General features: G+C 44.1%; 1 long non-coding RNA gene across 2 annotated transcripts; it reads left to right on the top strand.

Annotated features, from left to right (window-relative positions):
* The first annotated feature begins 209 nt into the window (after positions 1 to 209).
* LOC124509922 (uncharacterized) lies at positions 210 to 25328 on the top strand. Of its 2 annotated transcripts, XR_006961541.1 has the most exons (5): positions 210 to 407; positions 5958 to 6025; positions 11644 to 11658; positions 13355 to 13463; positions 14574 to 14920. It is a non-coding gene; the product is annotated as an uncharacterized LOC124509922 (long non-coding RNA). The 2 variants fall into 2 exon arrangements; XR_006961542.1 differs by lacking the exons at positions 11644 to 11658; positions 13355 to 13463; positions 14574 to 14920 and adding an exon at positions 25290 to 25328.
* The last annotated feature ends 168 nt before the right edge of the window (positions 25329 to 25496 follow it).

The following is a 25496-nucleotide window of genomic DNA, read 5'->3' as shown; positions in this document are numbered from 1 at the left end:
CCGCATCCGCCCTCGCCCGCGGCTCCCGCCAGCCGGCTCGCCTGGGCCCGCCTCGTAGGTCCGCCTCTGGGAGCGACATTGCACCGCCTCGGGGACCCACAGCCCTTCGGGAGTGTGCACGAGCCCCTGTTACGCTCTCGTGCGCAGCCCTGGAGCGGGCTCGAGGCGGTGAGACCCCGACAGGCCTGCAGGCGAGGTCGGCCCTAGGGGGTAGAACTTGCTTCTGAGTGCTGTGAACTCAGCCGGAAGAGCCAACCCCACGAGGCACCAGGGTCTCCAGTTCTCGCGTGTTTTAAGTGCGTCCCTCTCTCCTTTCCTCCAGATGCCCCACATATCACCAATGGCCACCACCTCTGCGTCTCCCCTTTAGGAGAGTGTGCTTGGGAGCCGAAGGATTCCAAGCCAAGGTATGGAAAGGCTGGAATCTAGGTTTTTTTTTTTTTTTTTTCTTTGTTTTTCCTTTTTATTGTGTTGTCATGTCCTTAGAGCTCGAAGTCTTCTGAGGGCTCCTAAAATCTTCATTGGTGTTTCACCGATTTCCATTCTCATGCTTTCAACGTCTTAGGTACAAGAAAGCCTTATGTTTTAAAAGTTTCTGGTATGTTGGGTGTAAAGGGCTTGTTTTGGTTGAACTTTGAAAAGAAGAAAGTCGGAAAGCAGTGGTGGGTTAGTAAGAGAAAATTTACCCCCTTGCTGGTATAGACTGTGTTTTTCCCAATTTCTGTATTGAAACCTAGTCCCTAGAGTGAGTGTTTGGAAATAGAACCTTTGGGAGGTGATTAGGCCATGAGGGTGGGGTCCTGGTGAATGGGATTAGTGCCTGCATAGAAGACCCTAGAGAGCTCCCTTGGCCCTTCTGCCGTATGTGAGGACAGAGCAGTCCTCACATACGAGAGAGTGAAGTCTGTGAACCAGGAAGCAGGCTTTCATCAGACACTCAATCTGTTGGCACCTTAATCTTGACCTTCTCCGCCTGGAGAACTTAGAAAAATAAGTTTTCTATGTAAGCCATCCAGCCTATGGTATTTTTGTTACAGCAGCTGAAACTCAGTAAGTTACTGTTGATTGTTCTATAAGCAGAGGCAGCCTGAGGTGGTAAAAGGAGTGAAGAACCAGAAGCATTCATTCTGGCCTCTTCCTTTCTCACTTATCTCTGACCACAGACAAGTACTTCACTGCTGAGGACCTTGTTTTAAAAAATCTCATTCTAGGGGTGCCTGGGTGGCTCAGTGGGTTAAGCATCCAACTCAGGTCCTGATCTCAGGGTTCATGGGTTCAAGCCCCACATCAGGCTTTCTGCTGTCAGTGCAGAGACCGCTTTGGATCCTCTGCGCTCCCTCTCCCTCTCCCTCTCCCTCCCTCTCTCTCTCTATCTCTCTCTCTCTCCCTCCCTCCCTCTCCCCCCTTCCTCTTGTTCTCTCTCTCAAAAAATAAATAAGCATTTTAAAATATTAAAAAAAAAATCTCATGACAGGTGAGGCTTTGGTAGGGGGAGGAGGTAGAGCTGGCTTAACCAGACTTTGTCGAAACCAGAAAACCAGTGGAACCAAAGATTACAAACAGGAGTGGGGACTGTAGCAAAACAGAACAAAAAGGGAGGGGAGAGGAGTGTCAGAAGAATGCATGAATGACTCATTCCTGTGGCCCAGCTCTCTGGAAGTCCCCTGGGTTCCTGACCTTTTTATGAAGCCTGTATCTGCAGGCCGTCACTGACTCTGTGAGCCCCCACAGCCTTCTAAGAACTATCCTATTCGGCAAGTTAGCCATCGGCCGTTTCTGTTTTCATGAAGAACCACTTAACTGCTCTACGGGCTTCTCACAGGGTCTCCAAAGCTGCGGTCAAACCTTTATGCATTTCAGCAAAGGACATCATCTAAATAATGACCTTAACTAGAAACGTGACTTCATTTCTTGCACTTGGGGATTGGCTAGAATCCCAGAATAGCCATTTATTTAATGGCTTTGTGTTTCTGGGGGAAATTATACAAGTTCTCCGAAATTCGTTTTGCCCTTGTAGATAGATACAAAACTGGTATAGTAACACCTATTTTGCTTGGCTTGGTAGGAAGATAGCACAGAGTCTGGGAGTACTGTAGGTGCTTAATAAATGTTGTTACTACTACTGATTCTTGATGCAGGCACCCCAAACCGTCTTCTTACTAGTCCCTCTGCCTCAATTTGGGCCTTAAGTATCCTCTGATCTGGACAATTACAGTAACCTTTGATGACTGACCAGTGCCTGTAGAATGAAAGTGCAGACTCTCAAACAGGGCATTTCAAGATCCTTAACAGCCTAGACGCAAACTACTTTCCCAGAATGCTCTCATTTAACATGAATTTAACAAACCTATAAGTGCCTAGTAGAGGCCAGGCACTAACAGAACTTACATCCTAATAGGGGAAACTCAATAAAACCAGTATAATTACAGATGGTGACTGCAATTTCAATGAGGCATGGGAAATTGCTCTCTTTTGTGCTGCTGCCCCTCCCACCACGAAAACAGAGCGTGTTCCAGGAATCCCTTGTTTCTTCCCTCTGAGTCTCAGAATGAGAAGCATGGCTTGCAGACCCAAACCTGCGTTGCAGTCTGGAGCCAAACTGGGCTGAACTCAACCAAAGTTAGCGAAGCCCAGCTCAGTCACAGACGCGTGTGAGCCATAAATATTTATTGTGAATCACTGCGAGCTTGGGTTTGCTATTGTAGTCCAACTGAAATAATACAGAGAGAACCAAGAGCCCTTGCTTGTGGACTCAATGTGTGGGTAAGGAAAGGAGAGAAGTCAAGGCTTCTGTTCTGAGCAATAGAATGGAGAAAGGCATCACTTACCAAGGAATTACCACAGTAGGTAGAGGAGATGGGTGGGGGCAGGAATTTGGGTAGGAGAGTCAGGTTCAGTTTTGGACGTCTGTAGCCTGGGTAGGCTAACGGCTGCTGGACAAATAGCTTTAAAATAGGAATGGCTGAACACAATAGATTTTTCTTTTCTCGTTCACAAAGCAGTTCAATGCGGGTATTCAGAGAGTAATGTTTTATGCATTTATTCATGAATCTAAGCCCTTTCTATCTTGTGATCTGCTAGGCTCTATGCCTTCATCTAGCATCATGGGAAGCCAGGAAATGCTTAGTTGGGTGCATAAGATGAGGATTTAGGAACAATTAGCCAGTCTCTCTAACTGCACTTTATCCTGAGATGCCTCTTAGATATTTATTCAGATATTTATTTATTAGATATTTATTCAGAAGATAAAGAGTTGCTAGAAGAGTTTAGCTGTCAGGTCTGATTTTTTGGAAATCAAAGATCTATGCATGGGTTTTATAGTCTCATGTAGAGAGAATAGAATGAAGTTCAGGACAGATCAGAGGTCCCTACTATTGGGTTTTTCAACATTTAGAGGTTGGTAAAGGAGGAACAACAAGTAATATATCTAATGGCTTCCTCTTCTGTTCATATTCCTCACGCACCACACTGGCTCTCATTTCACCGTCCTCCAGATTTACCCAAAAATCGTGCCCTGCCCTTAACAGATGATCACTGGTCCCCCCTCTTCCATTTCTGCCATATTTTATATCCCTAAAAATCCCAAAGAACAATCTAGCCAGACTTGTTCCCAAAGAACAGTCTAGCCAGACTTGTTCGTGGCTAGAATGAGCGTGCTCAGGAATGTTTGGCTCTTCATTAATGGTAGCTGGTAAGGATTCTCGGGCTACCCTACATTCCTTAAATTCTCTTGTAGTCAGGTGTGGCTATCTCTAGGTGACAGTTCTCCCTCGAGGAATGTTTCAGGTGAGTTCTCTCAAGCTGGTGGTGAGCAGGTGGAGGCCAGAGTAACCTCGGGGGGCCAGAGCTGTCCGCCTGGGTCCCTGGATGACCACGCAGAAGAGAGCTCACCGACGGGGAATCGCTTCCCCCAAACGTCACGTGAACGTAAAGGTTTACTTTGCTTGAGCCGTTTCATTTGGTGTCGTATTGATGATAGCAGTTTAGACTATTCTAAATACATAGAAATTAGAACCAGGAGTGGAGGGCTGCCATAATAAAGGTCCAAAATAATGTATCATCAACTTGGTATCTGGGCACCAGCCAGTGAGGCAGATCCTTGTCTTGCTGGGGAAATAGAGTTGGTAAAACACTGCCCGAGAGAGCCAGGAAGGCAGATACAGATTCCTCTTGAGCCTATAATAATGGGAATGGAAGTTGGAAAGAACCAGAATTTTAGGGTGAGTTAGCAGCGCATTGCTGCTTTTAGCAAGGTACAGGTCCAAACCCTTTGGAGCCAGATGCTGTTGAGAATTCAAAATTTTTCTAAATTTAGGAAGTTAAGAGGGCAGATACTATAGAGTGTAGCACAAAACTCCCCAGCAGAGTCTGGGATAGCACCCCATGATCAAGCATATTCTTATTTCTGCAGTGAGATGCATGATTATTCACACGAGCAAGGATAAATAGAGATTAAAAATAACCCACACCAATTTAGGTCGAGTTTCACCGCCGTGGAGTTACAGGAATGAGCTACAGTAAAACTTATTTTTCAGAGCTTTTTGGGTTTCACATTTGTGGATAAGGGGTTGTAGATCTGAATTCTTTTTTTAAATGTTTATTTTTGAGAGGGAGAGAGAGGCAGAGTGTGAGCAGGGGAGGAGCAGAGAAAGACGGAGGCAGATCCTGAAGCAGGCTCCAGGCTCCGAGCTGTCAGCACAGAGCCCCATGTGGGGCTTGAACTCACGAGCTGTGAGATCATTGCCTGAGCCGAAGTCAGATACTTAACCGACTGAGCCACCCAGGCTCCCCTGTGGACCTGAATTATGAGATGTGTCCAGGCAGGAGCTGACTCATTTTCAAGCAGAAAAGGACCAGATGGGGTAGGAAAAGTCCAGAATTGGAGGCATCTCTGGATTATACCTCAAACTGCAAGAGACAAAACTGTCCTTCCTCAAAGGCCACCACATTAAAGCTTTTCAGTCCGAAGGAACCCAGCTCTGAGGGAAAGATCAGAATACGGGTATCGCCTTCCTCCTATGTTTGTTTCAGATGGTCTTGAAGTAGCCTCCATAAATTAGAAAAAAAAAAAAAAAGTCTATGAGTAGCTGCAAATCTGTATTTCCCTCTCTCTTTTTTAAGTTTATTAATTTATTTTGAGAGAGAAGTGGAGGGAGGGAGGGAGAGTCAGAGAGAAAGGGAGAGCGAGAATCCCAAGCAGGCTCCATACTGTCAGTGCAGAGCCTGACGTGGGGCTCAAACCCACAAACTGTGAGATCATGACCTGAGCCGAAGTCAGACACTTAACTGACTGAGCCTCCCAGGTGCCCCTGTGTTGATCTCTTTATATAAAATTTTGTTAATACAAAGGGGTTTCTCCTATACTCACAGTAGTTAGCTTTTAAAAAAAACAATATAAAGTCTTCATAAACCTTTTCATATCAGCACTTAGAGCACTAGCTCATTCTCTTTAAAGGTGGCATTTTACTTCAGAGGATGGATGTACCTATACTTTGTTTAGCCAGCTCCTCGTGTAGTTGGTTCCATTTTCTTTCTCTCTCATTATTATGAAAAAGGCTGCAGTCAACATCCTAGAAGAGTTGAAGAGACACCTGGCGACTTTTGCCAGTATATTCTTAGGGTAAATTCTTAGTGTTGGGATGGTTGGGTTAATAGGTCTGTACATTTTATTTATTTTAAAAAAATTAAAATATTTATTTTGTGAGAGAGAGAGTGTGAGCAGGGGAGGGGCAGAGAGAGAGAGAGAGAGTGACAGAGAGAGAGAGAGAGAGAGAGAGAGAGAATCCCAAGCAGGCTCTGTGCTGACAGCACAGAGTGATGTGGGGCTCGAACCCACGAACCGAGAGATCAGGACCTGAGCTGAAATCCAGAGTCAGACACTTAACAGACTGAGCCACCCGGGCGCCCCAGGTCGGTACATTTTAAATATCGAAATCAATTGCCAAATTTTCTTGCAGAAAGAATTCATGAATTTGCACTTTGAGTCCACGACGGCAGGCAAGAATGCGCATGCTCAACCAGACAGGTGAGGTGTGGGGCAGTGGTGTGGAGAGTGTCCCAGCCTCTGTGGCTCCGATCAGCAGCCCTGCCTTCCGTTCTCATGGGAGAAGCACTGCATCGCTTTGTCTTGGTTCTCATTTTTCTTACTTTGGTGCAAGCCTGGGAAGGATTACCCATCTTTTTATTTTCTTTAAGCTGCCGGCATATCTTTTGCTTATTCTTCTATTTTGCACTTGTTATTTTGTCAGCCCCAGTGAATTTTAGGCCGTATTGATTGATTGAAGAGAAATTTCATAAATGTATAATTTTGTGTGGTTACATTTATCAGACTTCTGCCTTACAGCCCCTTGGCTTTGCTTTCCTTCTGGGAAAAGCCTTTTCCACTCCAAGATCGAATATATAAATTATTCACGCTTTATTCACAAATTATGTGGATATATTTTATTCAAAATCTTTGATCCATCTGTAATTAATGTTGGTATAAACAATAAATTATAAGCCCAGCCTCGTATTTTTTCTAACAGTTCTTCAATTTCCCCAACACTATTTTATTTATGCCACTGACTAGATTACCTGTAAATCCACTAATCAGAAATGACACCTTTAGTATGAACTAAAATGCATGCATATTTAGGTCTGTTTCTGGATTCTTTATTCTGTTCCACCGAGGTCTTTTCCTTCTCTAGTAATAATCAATTTTTTAAACGTTTATTTTTGAGAGAGAGGAGGGGGAGGGACAGAGAGAGAGGGAGACAGAGGATCCGAAGTGACCTCTGGGCTGAGAGCAGAGAGTCCTCTGCTGGGCTTGAACCCACAAAGCATGAGATCATGACCTGAGCTGAAATCAAGAGTTGGACGCTTGGGGCGCCTGGGTGGCGCAGTCGGTTAAGCGTCCGACTTCAGCCAGGTCACGATCTTGCGGTCTGTGAGTTCGAGCCCCGCGTCGGGCTCTGGGCTGATGGCTCAGAGCCTGGAGCCTGTTTCCGATGCTGTGTCTCCCTCTCTCTCTGCCCCTCCCCCGTTCATGCTCTGTCTCTCTCTGTCCCAAAAATAAATAAACGTTGAAAAAAAAAATTTAAAAAAAAAAAAAAAAAAAAGAGTTGGACGCTTAACTGACTGAGCCATCCAGGTGCCCCACCAGCAATAAACAATTTTAATCACGGCAGCACTCTCTGGGTTTTTAAAAAAGTCATCTCTGGCGCCCTCAACAAGGTCTGTAGAATTGGGGATGGGGAATCGGCTGGCAAGACTGGTGGTGCCCATGCCAAAGAATTAGCCAGTCAGGACAGCTAGGGTTGAGGATTTGACCTTTGTGGTTGGTGTGTTTGGTGAGACCAGGGCCAATGGCTCAGCCAACGTGGCTGGGGCTGCCAGGGCCACGGCCAAAGGAGACTGTGCGAGTGGTCAAGAGATTGGTTACCACTGGGGAATTGGCCAAAAAAGTAAAGATTGAGAACAGTGGAATCCAGTTTCTCACGATCTGAGAAGGAAATTACAAAACATGGAAAAGCAGAGGCTGGAGAAACCCCTGTGGTGATGGTTTGGAGTTGGAAATGTTTGTGAACCCATGGTTGTCAGTATGTGTACATAGACTGACATAAACACACATTTATAGGCAATGTGTACGTGCGTTCACGTATTTTTAGTTCTGTCTCCTGTGAGGGTATAGAAGCAATAATATCCCAGTAGCAATGAGCATAACCAGTGCCCAGATCTTGGTTTCTACTTTCTTTAATGTTTATTTATTTATTTTGAGAGAGGGGTTATGGGTGGGGGAGTGGCAGATAGAGAGAGAATCCCAAGCAGGCTCCACACTGTCAGTGCAGAACTGAAGGTGGGGCTCAAACTCACAAACCTTGAGATCATGACCTGAGCTGAAATCAAAAGTGGGATACTTAACTGACTGAGCCACCCAGGTGCCCCCCAGATCTTGGTTTCTAAATACCATTTTCCACTAAAAGGAACCAGGGATCTTTGGGTAAATGGCTGATTCCAGATATGGAAAAAACAAGTAAAGTTTGAGCCTCAAAGATATATTTGTGCCAGAAAGTAAAAATTGTTCAAAGAGTAATATGGGGTATGTCATAAGGACGTAAGAATCAGCTTAAGGGAGCTTCCACTGGCTAAGTCTGGGAAAATTCGAGCAACAAACAAATAGTAATAGTAACAAATATAATCCGCTCAATAAAGTAGAAACCCATGAGTCCATACTGAATCAGTCAATCAATAAGAAGGGAAAACTGCACAGTATGATACTAATTAATAAGTGCTGAGGGAATGATAGAACTAGAAGCATTTTGCAATCGTTATAGTAATAATTGATTCAGGTCAGATTCATTAATGGATGCTAAATCCAGTGGGTGAATGTTTGACGAGGGACCGAATATTTGCCTAATTTCAAAGTTGTCTCCACACAGACGACGCGTTAAATGTTTATTAATTAATGGCAAATACTTCCCAGTTAATTTTACCATAGAGAATTCTGACAGACACTATCTTATAAATGTTAAAATACCACCAGTATTGGGATAAATAGACAGTGTGGACTTGCTGATAGGCTGCCGGTAGAAGAACATAGCATCACTTTTGGGGTATTTCTACCAAGAATATATAGTTTGCATGTAATTAGAAGGCAATATCAGATAAATCCAAACTGTGGGACTATCTTACTCAGCTAGGCTGCCATAAAAAAATACCAGAGACTGAGTGGCTGAAGCAACAGACACTTATTTCACGGTTCTGGAGGCCGAGATCACAGTGAAGACTTCCTGACTCGCAGACGGCCATCTTGTCACTTTGTCCTCACGTGACAGAGAGACAGAGATAGAGACAGAGAGAAAGAGATCGAGACAGAGACAGGCAGGAGGAGAGAGGGATTTCCCCCTCTTCTTATAAAGGTACTAATCCCATAATGAGGTCCCCCCCATGACCTCATCTAAACCTAATTACCTCCCCAAAGCCCCATCTCCCAATACCATCACAATGTGGGTTAGGGTTTCGACATACGTATTTAGGGAGGACACAAACATCCGATCTGTTAACAGGGATTTTCTACAAAGTAACTGGCCTGTTCTCATTAAAAATGGTCAAGGCCGGGGCGCCTGGGTGGCGCAGTCGGTTAAGCGTCCGACTTCAGCCAGGTCACGATCTCGCGGTCCGGGAGTTCGAGCCCTGCGGCAGGCTCTGGGCTGATGGCTCAGAGCCTGGAGCCTGTTTCCGATTCTGTGTCTCCCTCTCTCTCTGCCCCTTGCCCGTTCATGCTTTGTCTCTCTCTGTCCCAAAAATAAATAAACGTTGAAAAAAAATTAAAAAAAAAAATGGTCAAGGCCACAAAAGATAAGGAAACACTGAGGAACTAGAGGCTAAAGACACATGACAACTAAGTGTTAGGTGTGATCTTGAATGAGATCCTAGACCTATAGTAGATACTATTAGGATGATTGACAAAATTTGAGTGGGGTCTGTGGATTAGATCAAATCAGGCGAGTTCTCTTTCTAGAGGCACTTTCCTGTTAGCCTGGACCAAAGCCACCAGCCGAGCCTGTGGTAGATGGCTTATGGAGGGCCCACCTGGCTGACCCCTGAGGGTGGGCTGCAGGAGCCCCGAGTGATGCCCAGCTGGCAGCCAGCAAGAAAACAGGGACCTTGGTCCTGCAATGGAAAGGAGCTGAATTCTGCCCCAACCTGGATGAACTTGGAAGAGGACCCCAAGCTCCAGATGGGTCTGCATCCTGGTCAACACCTTGCTTTAGCCTCATGGGAAAAGAAATTTCCGTTGTTTAAGCCACCGGGCTGTGATGTTCTGTTATGGCAGCTCGAGAGATTAATACAGTGGTGTACCCAGTGACGGGTTGACTGGTCAGTCTTCTCTAAATAGTTCAAGTGCGATCAAAGTGTGAGAATCTAGTTTTCAGTGACTGTATAGACAGCGGCCTGGCTTCAGAAGGAAGGAGGGACTGGGTGGAGTAGGGGAAAAAAAAAAATTTTAACACATCCAAAGAATGAGTCACTCCAAACAGCTCAGTTTTCTGAAAAGCTGAATGCATAAAAGCACTTAATATCCTTTAAAAAAATTATTTTGAATGGGCAGTTATTTTTACAGTCTTTGTTTTCTTTTTACTTTTAAGCTTTCGTAAACAGAGTCAATGCACATTATTAAAGTCAAATGGGGGGGGGGAGAGAGGGATGGAGAAAGGATTATCATGAAAGTGCTGATTCACCTATGAGGTTGTCTCCTGCCTCAACTCGTCTGGTCCCCAGATACAACTTTAAACCTTTCTATTTTTTTCCCCTGTGGTGGTATCTCCATATTTCCCAACAAGAACCTTACACCATTTTTTAACTGTATCCACTTTACGTCTTGCCATCCTAGTAGGAGAGGAGTTAGTTCACCTCCATCACCTTTAAAATGTGTTCACCACTTACCCACCTTCCAAAATGGCTCGAACTCCCATCTCATTTCCTCCACTGTAATCGGGCGTCTTTAGGCGAAACATTGAAATCTCAACCTCTTGGTGCACAAACAAGAGACAGTGTTTAATTTCCCATTGTGAACCTTGATGCCTTCTGCCCCTCTTTACCCCATTTTCATCCCCCCGCTTTTGACAGCTATAGATTTCTTTGACAAAATCCAGATTAATAACATTTTTACTTTGTTTTGAAACTACGGTTTTCCCATAATTTATCTATAGTTCAGTTCTACAAGTCGAAAGTCAATAACTGGTGTTAAAATTATGATGGTGTAAATCCTGTTTATGACAAAAGCAAATATTGTGTTGGGCTTCTTTATAATTTGTTTTGAAACTCTGGTTTTCCCATAATTTTTTTTTACAACTTAAAAGATTTTTATTAACGTTTATTCATTTTTGAGAGAGCGTGAACAGGGAAGGGGCAGAGAGAGGGAGACACAGAATCTGAGACAGGCTCCAGGCTCCGAGCTGTCAGCACAGAGCCTGATGCGGGGCTCGAACTCACAAACCGCGAGATCATGAGCTGAGCCAAAGTTGGACGCTCAGCCGACTGAGCCACCCAGGCGCCCCTCCCATAATTTATCTTTTCTTCAGTTCTACAAGTCGAAAGTCAATAACTGGTGTCTATATTATGATGGTGTAAATTCTGTTTATGACAGAAGCAAATACTGTGTTGGGCTTCCTCTCTTTATTTCACGTCATGACCTCTCTACCTCTTAACGATAATGGTGTTAAACTGGAATATAATGAACGTGTGTTAGCGTTCCTTCGTAAGTCAGCATCATAATTGTGAACCCAGGGGTGCCTGGGTGGCTCAGTCGGCTGAGTGTCCGACTTCGGCTCAGGTCATGATCTCACGGTTTGCGAGTTCGAACCCCATGTCGGGCTCTATGCTGACAGCTCAGAGCTTGGAGCCTGCTTTGGATTCCGTGTCTCCCTCTCTCTCTGCCCCTCCCCTGCTCACACCCTATCTCTGTCTCAAAAATGAACACACATTAAAAAAATTAAAAAATAATTGTGAACCCCAAATACTTTGCTTGCCATAATCTAGTGATGTCTTTCTTCCACTATAAATAATAACTAATATTTATTGAGTACCTACTATCAGGCATTCTGATGTGCAATATTCTTGTTTTATCTTAATAACAATCCTGTATCACTCCTATTTTTACAGATGAGAAAACACGAGGTAAGTAGCTGGGAGGACTGAATTTGAATGACAGACTGATACCAGGTTGGGTTGACCAACTCATCCCTGTTTGCCTGGGACTTCCCAGTGTTAGCATTCAAAATCCTGTGCCCTGGGGATCGCCTCGGGCTCAGGGCACCTGGGATCATTGGACATCCTACAAGTCCAGACACTCTTTCTCATTCTTCTTTTGAAATTATTAACCACCACCACCACCACAACAATGTTAGTAATCAGTCATTTCCATGGCCTGGGGTTCACGGCTCTTCTGCTAATGGCTTGTCTGAACTGGGAGTTGTTACCGAAGCCTGGATTGATGTCAAGACCGGAAGCATCTGCAAGGCCGCATGCCACTTATTTTTCAACATATTGAAAGATATTCTTCTCTGTCAGGCTCTATTAGGATGGTAATTTTTCTGTATGGAGCATGCTTTAGGGGCTCCCTTTGCTGGTTCCCCCTCACGTTCATACCTCCACTACAGGAGCACCTCAGAATTCACCCCTCGAACTGCTTTTCTGTCGGCACGCTTGTATGGTGTCTCATCTACCCCCATGACTTTAAATCTTGTCCATTTGAGCCTATGAATCCTAAATATACATCGTCGGTTGGGTTCTCCCCTGAACTCCTGACACAGATGACCTACTGGACGTCTCTTCTTAAAGATGGAATAGTCACCTTAAAGTTAAAACATCTCTAAGTGACGGGCGCCTGGGTGGCTCAGTCAGAATCAAGTGTCTGACTCTTGATTTCGGGTCATGATCTCACGGTCTGTGAGTTCGAGTCCTGCATTGGGCTCTGCACTGGCAGTGGGGAGCCTGCTTGGGATCTTCTCTTTTCCTCTTTTCCTGCCCCTCCCCTCCTCATGCTCGCGCGCTCTCTCTCTCTCTCTCTCTCAAAAAATAAATAAACTTAAAAAAAAAATCTCTAAGTGGATTCCTCACATTCCCTGGAAAATTTGCTTCTCTCACGGTCTTGCGCATTCCCAAATCCTTCCAGTTGTTCAGGCCAACTTTAGAGCATCATTGACTCTTCTTTTCAACTCTCACACTGTATAAAATCTAGCAAATGCTCCAAAATGCACCCAGAATCTGACTGCTTCTCACTACCTTTGCACTAAGAGCACTCTGGTCCAAGCCATGTCCAATGTCATTTAGGGCAATAATAGCCTCTGAACTGGTCACCTTAATCCCACTCCTGCCCATCTGTCTTACCTAATCTCAGTAAAAGTCCAGAGTAATCATTTTCTTATTTTTATTTTTTATATTGTTTTATTTTCTAAAGTTTTATTTATTTATTAATTATTTTTTTAATGTTTACTTTTGAGAGCGAGAGAGACAGAGACAGAGCATGAGCAGGGGAGGGGCAGAGAGAGAGAGGGAGACACAATCTGAAGCAGGCTCCAGGCTCTGTGCTGTCAGCACAGAGCCCAGCGCAGGGCTTGAACTCCTGAACTGTGAGATCATGACCTGAGCTGAAGTTGGATGCTTAACCAACTGAACCACCCAGCTGCCCCCAAAGGTTTTATTTATTTAAGTCATCTCTATACCCCACTTGGGGCTCGAACTCACAACCCTGAGATCAAGAGTCGCATGCTCCAACCAGGCTCCAGCCGGGCACCCCCAGAGTAATCCTTTTAAAACACGTGTTGTGTCACCCCCTGCCCAAAGCCCACAGATTGCTCTCTGTCTCACCCAGAGGGCGAGCCCAGCACTCAGGATGGTCTCGTGTTATGTGGTGCATCAGCCTGTCACTGTCCTGACTCCCATCTCCAGTCACCTGGCCTCCTTACTCCTTGAAACTCCAGGTATGGTGTTTGCCATTCTCTTTGCATGGACAGGTACTCCCCAGATTATCTGGAAGCAGGCCTAGCTACATACACTGCAGTGCCCAGTACAAAATGCAAACGTGGGGCTTCTTATTCAAACTTCATTAAGATTTTCACGACTGTGACAGCAGAGCCCAAGCCCAGGCACAGGGCCCTTCTGGGCAGAGTCTGGAAGTTTCCCTCCTTCAACAGCTTCAGGACTTTGTTCAAAAACCATCATCATCATCATCATCATCTTTTTTTTTAAGCTATTTTTTTTTAATGTTTATTTATTTATTTTGAGAGAGAGCAAGCCCGAGCAGGGGAGGGGCAGAGAGAGAGGGAGAGAGAGAATCCTAAGCAGGCTCCACGCTGTCAGCGCAAAGCCCGATGTGGGGTTTGATCCCATGCACCGTGAAATCATGACCTGAGTTGAAGTCAAGAGTCAGATGCTTGACCGACTGAGCCATCCAGATGCTCCCAAAACTCATCTTCTTATTGAAGCCTCTCGCCCTGATCACCCTGTTTAAAACCTTAGTACCTACCTCTGCACCTAAAACTCCTTATATACCCTCCATGATGTCCTCTTCCTCTTGGGTGTTTCTTACCCTCTAACACACTATAGTTTACTCACTTCTTTTGCATTTTTTCTGACCTCTCCCTGGATTAGAATAGATGAGACCCGGGGTTTTGTCTTGGTCAAAGCTGTTTCCCCTGCACCTAGAACAGCGCCTGAAAGAAAGAAAGAATGGGGGCGCCTGGGTGACTCAGTCAGTTAAGCCTCTGACTCTTGATTTCAGCTCAGGTCATGATCTCAACAGATTGTGAGATTGAGCCCTGCATCAGGGTCTGGGCTCACATTGCAGACCCTGCGTGGGATTCTCCCTCTCTCTCTGCCCCTCCCCCCACTCACGTACTCTCCCTCTCAAAATAAGTAAATTGAGAAAAAAAAAAAAGAATGAATGAATGAATACATTGATTTTGCAGTCCTCTGGTAGAAAAAGCCAAGCTTTGAAATCCGTCCTTTAGAGGGAAAATTCTGTGGACTTGCAATATTTGTATAAAAATAACACAAGTCGCTTCCATTTACTTCCTTTTTTTTTACCCCAGGACATGCTGGGACCACAGAACAGCTGGGCCATCTTGCCTTCTAGAATTCAGGCTCTCCACACAAGCTTTGTCCTAAGCACTTCTGCCTCTCCTTTTAAGGTTCTAAAGTTGCCATTGTTTTGAATCCTTCTCTCTTTTTCCCTTTGAAAAGTAGTGTTATTGATAATATTATGGTTTGGAATTCACAAGTTATGAAAGTGAAAAGCCTTCTGTCCTTGTTTGTCCAGTCACCTTGTCCGATCCCTTCCTTGGAAAAAACCAATTATCTTTCAAGCCCCCTGTGAATCCTCCCAGAGATATTCTATACAGACACTGTACTAATAAATGTTAGTGTGATGTGTAGGTATGCTGCCTTCATTTTTCATGAAATGGTTCGAGAACAGCGTATGAGAACGGGGCCATTTCTGTCTGTCTCCATTTTGATTGAGGCTCCAAGACCCTGGTTTTAAATACTCCTTGTTTCTCAGCAAGATGGCAGGGGGCCTTTGCAGTCCTTGGAAAAGAGTCCTGAAAACTGGTTTTGCAAACTTGGAACCTTCACCGTTTAGGCTGTAAGAGAATCTGGAAAGGTCAAGGTGGAGTCAAGATTGATTAAGAGCTTTTGCCTTGGACTTTGAGTCCGAGGTGAGTCATGCCTATTCCCACAGGGAAGCACGCTTTTCCCTGAAGGTGGTTCTTCAATGGAGGGGAGTGGCTTCCACACACAGGGGGCGATGGCCATGTCTGCAAGTACACAGCCTCAAATGTCACTGGTGTCGAGGTTGAGGAACACTGGCCCAAGGAGAGGGGCTGCTTTGGGACCACTTGAGGAGTGGGGAGATGTCTCTTGCAGTTGGTGAACACAGGGAACCACTGTTTGGCCCACATGCGGGGGCGCTGAGGCTGCCTTGCTGTGTTTCTGGTGCAGAGGTGAAGTGAGGCTGCTGAGTGGAGAGGGCAGCCTGTGCTCCCGGCACGTTTGATAAGAGGGAGCGTCAGGGCTTCTTGTGGAACGAGATAAGGACTGTGATGGCAGAGCAGGACTGCTACGTGGAGGGAAGAGTGAGCTCAGCCGGGGCTATGGAGGGAGGAAGCCGTCATCAGTACTAACCTGTGCCAAGGGAGCCACGGGGGAGATCCATCCAGTTGGGATGGGGAGAGGGGAGATGTGGTGTGTGGTTGTCTTTGAAACCCCTCCCAAAGTGCTTCAGGAGAGAACGCATTTGGCTCAACCCCCTGGAAAGCCCAGCAAGCGTCACGTAAAAGTTTGGCTGTCACTGTGATGGCACACAGAAAATAAAATGCAGAGCTCACAAGAAAGACCCTATTTGATTTGGCGCCTCTGACCTCCCTAATTTCATTTTCTCTTATTATTTTGAGCCATGGTGGACTTCAGGCCTTTCCTCAAACGCACTGGGCCTGCTCTGACCGCAGGGCCTTTAGGCTTGCTTTCCTTACCACCTAGCATCCCCCCCCCCATTTTTGCATCATTGTTTCCTCTCTTTGAGTCTCTGTGCACAAGTCCCCATCTCAGAGAGGCCTTTCTTGAACAGTCTACCTGAAACAGGCAAATCTCTGGTTAATGTCTCCTGTGTTTGCTTAATTCTTAATCCCTAACCTTTTATGATAACGTATCCACTTACTGTGTCTCTTCTCCATTATGATGTAATAGCCCAACAGGAAGACACTTGATCTGTATGTTCCCAGGGTCTAGGGCCATCTCAGCGTTTGGTAGGTGTCCAATAGATATTTAGCTAGTAAGTGAATGAATGAATATTTGAGCAATGCTGTTGTGGTTTGCTGAGCTATTTGATTTGGCTTCTGATCTGTGAGTGAGTGGAGTCTCAGCCCTGCCCAAAGACAGGCTCTGGGCCTGCCCCCTCTCTGACTTGTTCTCTGCTGTCAAATTCCCTGGCCCTGGAGTAAAAGACAGTCATGCAGGGGAATAGAAAGACCAGGCTGCCCACTTCACGCAGCTTTTCAGATAAAAAGCTAGTTAGGACCCTAGCTGTAGTCACCCCTCCCTGTTTAAAGACCCAAGTGAAAAGTTGTGAATGAAAAAGGGAGTAATGACCACCTGTGTCCTTTTATTTTTTTTTTTAAGTCAAGTATGTCTGTTTTGTTTATATTTTAATTCGATACAGGCATATTTTAAAATAAAAAATATTGTTGCTGTTTTGGGAAACCTAAACGAGGGGCACAATGGAGTAAGATTGTCCCCAATTCTGTTAGCAGGCATTATTATTTTAACATTTGTGGTACACTATTGCCATCTTTTTTATCCTATGAATATAGAAGAAAATATATTTTTAAATGATATATTAAACAACTTATCAAAATGGCATATACTCCCAAGTAATGTCATATTTTATGGATGTATATTGCAATGTTGTATGATGGCGACCCCTGTTAATTGTCTTCTAATTCCCTCCCCAGTCCCAACAAACAAAACCTGCACACACGAATCCTAACTGTTATCTGTGGGTCTATCCACTTATCTATCACTGCATCTACGTATCTATGAGTTAATATATCTGTTATTTATTACCTTTGTATGTTTTATGTTTTTATCATTCTATGTTATCCTTGTATCGATGTACTCGTCTTTCTGTCTATCTATCATCTATCTATGCATGGGTCTTTCTCTATGCATTTATCTCCCTAGGTATCCATATAGGTATCTGGGTATCAAAGTATCTATCTATCTTTCTATTTATGCGTCTATCATATATCAGTGCTTTTATGAATCAACCAGTTATCTATATATTTATCAATCTGTTATCTATTTTTGTATCACTATATATGATATATGATAGTGATATATGATATATATAGTGATATATGATATCACTATATCATACCTGTTTATTTATACATAAACGTGTGTGTGTGTATATATATATATATATATATATGTATGTGCATATCCGTTATCTGTTGCTTATCTCTGTGCCATTCTTTCAGTTTTATTTACAGGACTTTCTTTCTGCCATGCATGCTTTGGCGCCTTGCTTCTTTCACTTAGTGCATCTTAGAGATCTTCTGCGCGAGCACTTCAAGAGCTATCTTCGTCTCTTCTTTGATGATGCCATTGTATTCATCATAAGGATGTTCCAATAATACACTTAGAATTTCTTTTATCCTTATTTTATTGTGCTATATGGTGTACACACACACACACGACTTAGATCCTGCTCAGGTCAAAAAATAGAACATTGCTACCACCCAAACGCCCCCAGTAGACTTCTACTCAATTACAGCCTTATCCTTACCTAGTAGAAGTCACTCTATCTTGATTATTGTGATAATAATTTTCTTGCATTTAAAAAAAAATTTACCGTTACGGATGCATTTCCATAGAAGGTGGTTTACTTTTCTGTTTATGAGCTTTAGTTGGATGGAACCGTACTTCATGAGTTTTGTTGTTTCTTGCTTCTTTTGCTCAATGTTATATTTATGAGATTGACGCATGTTGTGGCAGGTAGCTGAATGTATTCATTTTCATTATTCTATAGTAGAATTCCATTGTGTAACTTAATCCCACTTAAAAAAAAACCAATTCTAATGATGGTGGACATTTGGATTGTTTCCGCTTTTGGGCCTATTGTGGAAAATGCTTTTATGAACATGTTTATTGAAGTATTTTGATGCTCATGTGTAGCAATTTTTAAAGATATATCTCTAGGACTTGAATTTCTGGGTCAGGGGTGCATCAACTTCACTAGGTAGTACCAGACTGTTTCTAAACATTAGCACCCATTCTCCCCACACCCCCAAGAAGAGGACACTTCGCATTTGCTCAACAACCTTGCCGACATTTGGCATCGTCAGACATTTAATTATTCTTACAAGTTTCTTGCTGATGGACAGTCTAGTCTCTCTCTCTCCTTTTCTCCCCTTTAAAAATTTTCTTTTCTTCTTCTCCTCCTCCTCCTCCTCTTCCTCCTCCTCCTCCTGCTCTTCCTCTCCTTCTCCTTTTTTTTTTTTTTTTTTTTGCTATTACAAACAGTATAAGGAACCCAGCCTCGTAGACTCTCCTGGCAAGCTTTTGTAAATATGCCTAGAGTATATCTCTTTCTTGGTGGAAATGCTAAGTCAAGGTGCTGTAAATATTGATAGCTATGGTCAAATATTCCTCCCCATGTTTATATCCCTCACTTTATGTTCCCACAATAGGACACGAGAGCCTAGTTCCCCCACATCTTCAACAACATTGGCTGTCCTTAAATATTAAGTGTCTGCCAATTTTACAGCTCTTTCGTTTTGTGTTGATTTGCACCTGTCTAGTTATTAGTAAGTTTTAATATCTATTCATTTGGATTTCATGGCTGAAACTCCTTTTCTTTAAAAACTGCCGGTTCTTATCTTTTGCCCATTTTCATACTGTTTTGTCATTTTTGTCTTACCAGCTCATACATACTTTGTATCAGTTGAGGACATAAGCCCTTTGCTGCCAGATATTGTTGTAGCTGCCTTTTCTCGTTTAACACTGGTCTTTGGACTTTGTTCGGGCTGCTTTTAGTCCATAAAAAACATTGTGTATTTAAATTTAACCAATTGTTTACCTTATGGCCTCTCTGTTTTTATATCCTTCTTAGGAAGACCTTTCCGAACGTGCACTCGTGCTTTCTTTTTGAAGTTTTGTGGTTTATTTTATGTTCAGCTCCTTGACACATGCTACATCTTTGATAATTTGGATTTAAATCTTTGAGGCGCCAGAAAGGGAAGGATGCGGCAGGAATCCAGCTTTTCCTTGCTAACAATTTGTCAGCGGATCCGTGTTTTTCCCCCTCCTTGTTTAAAATGTCACCTTTACCAGAAACTAAAATGCCATATGTATTTGGGTCTATTTTTGGATTCTCTATTTTGTTTCACGGATGTCTGTTTTTTTTCCCCCCAGCATTAAAACAGTTTTACATTTTGCTCACTGCCTGGGTTTTACTAAGCAGAAGCATCCTTTTTCCTCAACCAAAGAGTCAAAGCTAAACTCAGGCACAAAGCATACAGGCAGTGGAGTGCATCCGAGCAGGGCTGTGTGGAAGGAAGGTGAATGTGTGGCCACTGGCAAAGGGTAGTGGGTTGTAGGTGCCAGGCGTACAAAGGTGTAATGTTCTTGTAGATTCTTGATTGGGAAGGAATGCTCTGTGCACACATAAAACTGCACGTTAGGCAAATAATACATAATCGGCCCAGTATCTTGGGGCAAAGTCTGATTTCATTTGAAAGAAGTCGTGCACCTAGTGACTCGCTGATTAATTATTCTTAATTTAAGTGGTTAACAGTGCAACCAAGCTGCAGGCATCTGGTTTCCCGTGGCTGCGGGAAGGAGGTGAGCAGTGACCTGCTTCACAGAAATGGGAACTGATGTCGTGAATCTGGCTGCCTTCCACCTTGGAGAAGTGGCTCTGTTTTCTGGAAAGAACAAGGCCTTTAAATAACCCAATATGCTTTAATTTTACTATTTTGGATGGTTAGCTCTCTCACAGGCACGGCAGCCATCCTTCTCTTATTTGTAAAATGTTCACGACCGTAGTTCAGGCACAGTTGTTAAATAAATGAGGTAGTACAGGCAAGCCACAGTCCCGGGGCCACCTGATCCTTCTGGCCTGTCTTGGAGCAGCCACTCTTGGACTCTTTTTATATTTGATTTTTCTCATGGTTGCCTCCTTACCTCTGTGTATTATATGTGTGCTGCTCCTTGATACATCAATTTTAATTATTATTATTTTTTATATTTTTTAAGAGAGCAAAAGGGGCAGAGGGCAAGGAAGAGAATCTTTTTTTTTCTTCCAATATTTGTTTATTTATTTATTTAGAGACAGAGAGTGTGAGCAGGGGAGAGGGAGAGAGAGAGGGAGAGAGAGAATCCCAAGCAGACTATGCACTAGTGGAACCCCAATGCGGGCTCTATCCCATGAACCATGAGACCATGACCTGAGCTGAAATCAAGAGCTGAAGGTTTAACTGACTGAGCCACCCAGGTGCCCCGAGAGAATCTTAAGCAGGCTCCACGCTCAGTGCTGAGGCCAGTGTGGGGGCTCGATCTCACAAACCGTGAGGTCATGACCTGAGCTGAAATCAAGAGTCAGATGCTTAACCGACTGAGCCACCCAGGCGCCCCTGGACATTGCTTCTTGACTGTATGGTATGACAGTTGACCTTCATCACCCTGAACCCAGGCCCTCCCCACACTGTACAGTTAAATAACCTTCCTCCTTCTTCCATGAAGAAGCCTGTGTGCTGTGTGCTCCAACCCTCTTTGCTGGGATGCCTTGTGCCCTTTGTTACATGCCCCTCTTCGGAATCCCGGCTTTCCATGACATTCTTTCCCAGGGCTTAGCCTTGATGGTCCTAGGACATTCGTGGAAGTTCAGCCATGGTCCATCTGCAAGTCCTCGGTGCCTCTCCCCTACCCTGCTGAGTGCTCCACGGCGCTGGGGCCTGACCTGCTCCGACTTCTCTCTCTCCCTCATTGCTTACTTCATCAGGGACCCTCTTTTCACAGCAGCCACTTACTCAGGCTCTGGGCCAGAGATATTCTCCTAACCTTTGTCCCCAAGGCTCTGTGGTTGGCCTTAATAAGATCCATTTTGAACATGCCTAGACCCTTCCAGTGCCCACAGCCTGGGAAGTGATCTCATCCCAGGAGGTGTCTGCTCTGCTCACTTAGCATCATGCCCAGGTGTGTGAGGTGTGAGCTGCTGGAGCAGCACCCCAGGTGACCCTGGTGACACTGGACCATCCATCAGTCTTGTGGGAACACCTGTGAGAGGGAGGGAGGTGGATCGCTGTGAGAAAACAGACTGATGGGCGGATTATTGACCGATTATACTAAGCTGCAGCTTAGTGGTGCGGGGTCCTAAGTTAGAAGTAGGAGGGGCACCAGGCAGGGTTTTCAAGGGGAGCGCCCAGGGCACACCTCCTTTCTAGGGGCCAGCATGCGGGCTCTGAAGGCCATGGTGAGCCACTCCCAGAGATATGGACGGATCAGAAGAAGGTGATGCTGTCACGGGGCCAAGGGGAGCCCATGCGGTCCCCCGAGAGACTTACCGTTCAGGAGGGAAGAGAGACTCATAAATAGGTAATGACAACACAGGTAGTAAATGTTCTGGAACGATGCCTTGAGAGTGTAGGCATGGGACTCAAGGCACCCTGCCAGCTCTCTCTCCCCACTTTCTCATCCCTCAGGTGTTGAAAGCCCACGGGTTGCAAAACCAGTTTTCAGGAACCTCTTTTCTGGGCCAGCATCAAGATGTGGGAGTGGTTGGTGCGCGGTGAAAAGACTAGTGACATCTATTGCCTCCCGGAGGACCTGGTGGCTGGAAGGCAGGGGTGCAAGGAGAGGCTTTCTACCTGTGAAGGTTTTGAACTGGAAGCTTCTATTGCTTACCCATAAGTGCAAATTTACTTAAAAATACAGCCACAAATTACCAAAAACCCCTTTGAAAGTGCCAGGTAGGGGACCTCAAAAGGGGAGGCAGGGTTGCATAAAGGAGGAGCTGAGTGAATTGATTCAGGGTCTGGACACGTTGCAAGATTATCAGGGAGACCAGTACCTGCAGGCACATGCACGTCCTGGGGTGAAAACCAAACCAGATTGCAGAAACTTGTGCTGTTTTCACATAGATGTGGCAAGTCCCTGGGATTGGCCTTTAAAACCGGAAGCTCTTCTCACCCAGCGACGAGTCCTAAAGTTGGTGTCATACTAAATTTTCCACACCAATGTAGACAGGATGGGAAGGGTCTGATTGGCTGTTTCCCAAGACATGTGGTCTGCAGCATGGCAGGTCCACACCGCTCTGAAGGCCATCGGGGCTCGGGTATCTGCTGATCTCAACGTAGCAATCGCATACTTGATCGAGACTAATGAAACCCAATCTGTGAAAACAGCTGGGGTTATACATCCAATCTTTTTGGACCACTTTCTCATGAGAAGAAATAGATTTTACATTGCAACTCAATATACATGTTCATACACAGATAGACATGAAATAAATTTTCATAAAATCATACTTCATTTAATTATGTCGGATGGACTAAATTTTCTGTTCTATTCTTTCCTATTTGATTTATTTATTTATTTATTTATTTATTTATTTATTTATTTTTTACTTTTTTTATTTTAGAAAGAGAGAGAGCATGAGTGGGAGAGAGGGGCAGGTAGAGAGAGAGAATCTTAAGCAGGCTCTACATTCAGCATGATACTGACACAGAGCTCGATCCCATGACCTTGGGATCATGACTGAGTCAAAATCAAGAGTCAGATGCTCAAGTAACTGAGCCACCCAGGTGCCCCTCCTGTTTGATATTTTTAAAAGCTGGTCACAGCCCCCTAAACTGACTTCATGGTCCATTCCGAAAAGTTTGGAAAATCCTGAGCTGGGACAGGTACATGTATACTGATTCGTGATATAAGAGATATATTTTCTGTTAGGTCACTGTCAATAAAAGTTTGAAAAACACATCACTAAGTCATGTCCCTAATATTTAAATTTGATCTTGTCAAGATCTCTTCCATTTTGTTTGTTTGTTTGTTTGCATTCAAGGGACTCAGTCTTAGGGCACCTGGGTGGCTCAGTAGGTTGAGCATCTGACTTTGGCTCAGGTCATGATCTCATGGTTTGTGGGTTCGAGTCCCGTGTCAGGCTCTGTGCTGACAGCTTGGAGCCTGGAGCCTGCTTCGGATTCTGTGTCTCCCTCTCTCTCTGCCCCTCCTCTTCTCACGCTCTCTCTCTGCCCCTCCTCTTCTCACGCTCTCTCTCTCTCCAAAATAAATAAACATTAAAAAAATTTTTTTAATAAAAAATAAATAAAGGGACTCAGTCTTAGAAATATTACAAAAAATGCAGACTCTTCCAGTGCTTTATAAAAATTTGTTTCATCCTGAGTTTTATGGATACTACAACTTTGCTTTTTTAGAAAAAGTTTTATGACCCATGTGTGCATCCCTGAACACCAGAGTTTAGTTGTTTCAGTTTAAAAAAATGATGTCTTTTAAATCTCTTTTAATCTATAACTTTTCCCCCACCTTTTTCTCCCACCTTGCATTTTATTTATTGAATAAATTGGATTGCTTGACTGATAGAGATTCTTATAGTCTAGATTTTGCTCCTTCCATCCCATGGTACACTTTAGCATGCTCTCTTGTCATCTGTCTTTCCTGTAAATTGGTAGTTAGATTCAGAGTTTTGATCGGGTTCAGGTTTTATTATTATTATCTTTTTGGTTAGAGCACTTTGTAGATGCTATACTGTTCTTCCATCAGTCAGCACATAAAATGTTTACTGTTTGTGTGCATGTGTGAAGTGCGTGCATGTGTGTGCACGGGTGTACATGTGTAGGTCTGTGCATGTGTACGTGTGTAGGGGTGTGTGTGTGTGTGTGTGTGTGTGTGTGTGAGGTTAACTACCACCGATGCTCAGTGTACGTCAGGAGTCACAAAAGGTTATTCTAATCTAATCACTTCTTCACTTATTAGTACAAATACATCTATTAAAAGAACTTCCTTCTACTATTTGGTTACCTAATAATTCAGTTCACACAGGAAAGGCAGAACAAACATCTGTTTCTTTCCCTTTATTAACCATTTCTCAATAATATGTTGCTCCCTTATCATCCATCAAAGATGATCAAATAAGGGAATTTTTATTTATTTATTTTTAAAGTTTATCCATTTATTTTGAGAGAGAGAGTGAGCAGAGGAGGGGTAGAGAGAGAGGAGAGAGAGAGAATCCTGAACAGGCTCTGTGCTGTCACCGCAGAGCCGGGCACAGGGCTCGATCTCACAAACCGTGAGATCATGACCTGAGCTGAAATCAAGAGTCAGATGCTTAACCTATGGAGCCACCCAGGCGCCCCATCACATAGGGTTTTTTTAAAAAGTAATTTAAACCCATGGATCTAAACATATTTGATGCATTTCAGTTGATTGCAATTATTTTTTTCTTGATGCACCAATTATTCCTTCTTTACCAATGAGTGGCTCCTGAATCCTGTTTATACCACTCTAATGGGCATTCATAGCTTCCTTCTTTTCTTCTTTTTTTAACTTTTTAAAAGTTTTTTATTTTTTGGAGAGACAGAGAGAGCGCGAGCAGGGGAGGGGCAGAGAGAGAGGGAGACACAAAATCCGAAGCAGGCTCCAGGTTCTGAGCTGTCAGCACAGAGCCTGATGCGGGGCTCAAACCCATGAACATGACATTTTGACCTGAGCGGAAGTGGGATGCTCAACAGACTGAGCCACCCAGGTGCCCCTATAACTTCCTCATTTTCTTTTTTCTTTTTTAAACTTTTTAAATGTTTATTTTTGAGAGAGAGAAAGAAAGAGACCCAGAATCCAAAGCAGGCTCAAGGCTCTGAGCCATCAGCACAGAGCCTGATGCGGGGCCTGAACTCAGGAACCGAGGGATGGTGGCTAGAGCCGAAGTTGGACACCCAACCGACTGAGCCCCCCAGGCACCCTGTAACTTCCTCATTTTCTATGAGGTGTTCCAGACTCATCTTTATCTTTCCTGCCTCAGACCTGGAATCAGCCATTTTTTCCAGAAGCCATGTTTTTTTTTTTGTTTGTTTTAGTGGTAAATATATTTCAGGACCACAATATTGGCACTAGGAATGTTCACTAATACTGAGTTGACCATTTTTATTGTGGACTTTTCAGTGGACAGAGCAAGGGAATATTTTAGATAAAATAGCTCACAAGTTAATACTGACACTTCTCTATTTCTTTTTTTTAAGGTTTATTTATTTTGAGACAGAGAGAGCGCACCAGCAGGGCAGAGGCAGAGAGAGAGGGAGAGACAGAATCCCAAGCAGGCTCTGCACTAATCACCGCAGAGCCCGACGCAGGGCTCGAACTTACAAACCGAACTGCGAGATCATGACCTGAGCTGAAATCCAGAGTCAGAAGCTTAACCGACTGAGCCACTCAGGTGCCCTGATACT

This window comes from Lynx rufus, unplaced genomic scaffold (genome assembly GCF_022079265.1).
Source record: "Lynx rufus isolate CCGP_SWC_20201006 ecotype Redwood Valley unplaced genomic scaffold, mLynRuf1.p SCAF_15, whole genome shotgun sequence".
Classification (NCBI taxonomy): domain Eukaryota; kingdom Metazoa; phylum Chordata; class Mammalia; order Carnivora; family Felidae; genus Lynx; species Lynx rufus.
This window is presented reverse-complemented; position numbering and strand designations above follow the sequence as displayed.